The following is a 3,856-nucleotide window of genomic DNA, read 5'->3' on the forward strand; positions in this document are numbered from 1 at the left end:
AGAATACTGATGCTGAATTGTGTGATGTGGACTGACAATACAACAGGTATTTGGAGAAATAAATGGTCACTCTTGCTTGTAATTGTATATAATTTGGAGCTCTTTGGTTGCTAGTGAACAGGAACTGACTATAAAGGAAGAAAAAGAAAAGTTTTTTGGAAGGAGATCATGGTATCCTTACAAAATCTAGAGGAAGACTGAAGAGCTGCCCTGGGAAATGACATAATTCAAAGGTGGAGATGCCTGAGTTCCTTGTTTGTGTTGTTGCCCAGGAATAAGTATACTCCTTCTGTTTTTTTCCATGTTGTGTCACTTCACTCACATATCAAAATGTCAGGAGAGAAAATGTGACTGGATTTAAGTGAAGTAACAACTCCTTGACTGTGGGAGACAAGGGCACCTTGATTTACAACTCAAGAACTATATATGGACTCGTGCTTTTGCCTCTGATGGAGTGACACAACAACCAGCTGTTAGAAAGCAGCAGGCTGCAAATGACCTCTCTGTTCCTCATTGCACCTTTGTTCTTCATTTGGAATCAGAAAACGACAATCCAAAGACTCCAAATCTAAACGTTTTTTCCACTACATTCACACCTGGAAACTGAATGATTCTTTTTACTATTTCAGATTAGTAAATGATCTCAAGCAACAGGTTTAGGATTGGAATTGTGGCCTAGATGTTTGATTTTGGATAAATTACTTCCTATAACCCCTCACTTTCCTGCATAGTCTGGAGATTGCAGCCCATTCATACAAGAACCTATCACAACAGATGCACAAGATACATGAAGGCATTTGTATTATTACTGAAGAAGCGAATGCATCTAGAATAGGCATAGCCAATGAAGCAGATAAAACTACTTTTCTGTTGGAGCACCTGGGTGGCTCAGTGGGTTAAGCCTCTGCCTTTGGCCTAGGTCATGATCTCAGGGTCCTGGGATCGAGCCCCGAATCAGGCTCTCTGCTCAGCGGGGAGCCTGCTTCCCCTTCTCTCTTTGCCTGCCCCTCTGCCTATTTGTGCTCTCTGTCAAATAAATAAATAAAATCTTAAAAAAACACACACACACAAAAAACTACTTTTCTATTAAATAAAATCTCTCAGACTTCGGTCCACACTTGCTAAAAATGATAATCCAATGCATCCCCTTCAAATTATTATTGAATGAGAGAAAGTATAATATTTTAAAGAGAAAGGAGAGAAAGGAAGACAGGAATTAGAGTTTTCTGAATTGGTTCCTGGGAAGAAAATTTCATATAACCTAGTCTTGTATTTTCAGATATGTTCACCCCCCTGTTTCTGTTTTGTTTTTTGTGTTTTAAGTTGGTTGATGGTTTGGGGTCAAGTTTGTAACAGTAAAACATGTCACCTGGTAATGGTAATTAGACTATTTGTGACTTCGATCAGTACTCTGTTACTATATTTAATGTTATATTCTAAAGTATCTCATTGGCAATCTGTACATTGTTATGTTCCAGCACTTAGAGTCCTGAAATCTAACAAGAGGCAAAGAAAGTCACTTTGTGCTGCTAGTGGTAATTACTACCTATTTTTATGATGAGAAACTAGGTTTCCTAGTTTCTCCAAAATGAAGACAGGGAGACATACAGTGTCTAGGGAAGGCTCACTAGGTGTCTCTTGGTGCCATCATGCCAGGTGACAATTGTGGATGAAAAATTGCAGCGACCACAGCCTGACAGCACAAGGAAATCAAGGGCCAGGGTAAGAGAATTCACAAATTGGCAGTGGAGAAAGGGGATAAATCATATCTACTATGGCCTTGGAATCAGATGCAGCATTGGGGGGATTTCTGTTTATTTCACTAACTTTCTTACGTTTGATCTTTACAATTCCAGCTCGCCACCATATTAAAGGGAATTCTGTAACTGATTGGACTTAATGGAAGGGAAAAAGAGACATGAACAGCAGACACAGAGAATGGGCTCCTGGGTGCCTCTTCTAATTCTCTTATTCTCATTTTAGTTGTGGAGACTAGCTCCCATGAAGCCCTCAAACAGATGCAATCAGGTGCAGTTTGTGAGTACATTGCCTCGGGCTGACACTGAGCACCTCCTTCCTGCTGGAGGGCTTCTATTATGCCTAGTCATTAGACATGACAGAATTCTCCCAGCATTCATGCTCCTGTAACTAAGAAGTTCAAGGGTGTTAATGCCCTGTGGCCTAGCCCTTGACCAATGGAGAAGGGAGATGACTGATAAATGCTTTCTCTTTTCTTTCCCTAGTGGATGATTGTGAGATGCATTTCATGAGGCTTTCAGATGTTCTTTGCAGGACTGAGGTTCCCATCATCCGAAAGTGGTTAGCCAAGTCAATGAGCGTTCCTCTACTAGTTTTCTCTTCTTCCCCATTTTTACTCTCTCTGACTCTTGATTGCTATTGCCTGGGATCACATTCCCAAATAAATTGCTCTCAAATACAGTTTTTTCTCAGTTGCTACTTTTGGAAAAAGCTGGAGTGAGATAAGAATATAATATGTGTTCATTGAAACTCTATTAGAAATTAACTGTGATTCAAGGTATGCTTTATTTTTCTCACTTGTTTTTAAACAGATAAACTTACTTATTTCACAAATGAATTAAATAAATCTGGAATATTTTAAAGCAGATATCTGACATCTCATTTCATCTATAAACATATTAATATATATCTCTAATATATAAGGCTTGGGAAAACTGAACTAATAATCTCATTACCACATTCTTACAGTTAATAATGTTTTCTTAATATTATCTAATGCCTAATATATGTTTAGTTTTCCCTAATTGTCTCATAAGTGTCTTTTTACACTTAGTTTACTGGAGTCAGAATTGTAACAATATTACACATTATATTCGGTCTCTCTTAATCTTTAGCAATTCCTTCTTTCCTTCCTTCCTTTCTTCTTTCTCTTTCTCTCTTTTTCTTTCTTTCCATTTACTTATCAAAGAAATCAGATCATTTGCCCTGAAGAATTTTCCACATTCTAGGTTTGAATGATTGTTTCTTCAAAGTTCACTTTAAATACAAATCCTTTTTTAAAAATGTAAGCATCATTCCTAGAAAGTTCGCTCTGCAAAATGTGGGTTACTGCTTACTCTGGGAATGGTTTCCATCTCTGCTTCCTTGGTGCTGAATTTCTGATTTCCGACTTAGGAGTGCTTTGCATTCTCTAATGAGCAGAGGCAAAGGAAAGCTGATTTCCTGCTCACTTGGAGGAAAAAGTGACTTCTTGTATCTGTGCTGAAGATGTACTTCTGCACTGAGTTGTATTTAGTTATTTATATCACACCTCATTGCATAATTATTTGAGGTGTCATACAAACATAAATACAAATCAAGAAATTTAAAATATCATATAAAGAATTAAATGCAAAAGGAACACTAAGGTAGGAAAAATAAGTATAAAACTCAAGGTGTCACTAAACAGAATGATGGGCACCAAGATGCTTCATGTAAAACACTATTGGTCATTCTCTATGATCATAATGTATCAATGGTACCCTTGTTTTTTCACTACTGTATGCCAGGACTTATAACCATGTCCTGCCCATAGAAGGAGTCAAAAACTGGCTGTTGACCAACTACTTAACTATTTATGCCCAATCACATAGTCTCTATATGTGACTGGCTGAGGATATAATATGAACATAAATTTTATTACATATGCATTCTTGGTTTAGTCTTTCTGGGAATATGAAGACATTGAGAGTAGACAGCATGTAAGAATACGTTCAGTGGGTTTCAGAGGTTTAGGTTCAAGTGAAGGACAGGGGAGAAAGCTATTTCTAAATCCTGGAAATAACAATTACTGTTTTCCTTCCATTAAAGAAAAAATTAGATTTATACATATAAATAT

Source organism: Mustela nigripes, chromosome 6, assembly GCF_022355385.1.
Source record: "Mustela nigripes isolate SB6536 chromosome 6, MUSNIG.SB6536, whole genome shotgun sequence".
Classification (NCBI taxonomy): domain Eukaryota; kingdom Metazoa; phylum Chordata; class Mammalia; order Carnivora; family Mustelidae; genus Mustela; species Mustela nigripes.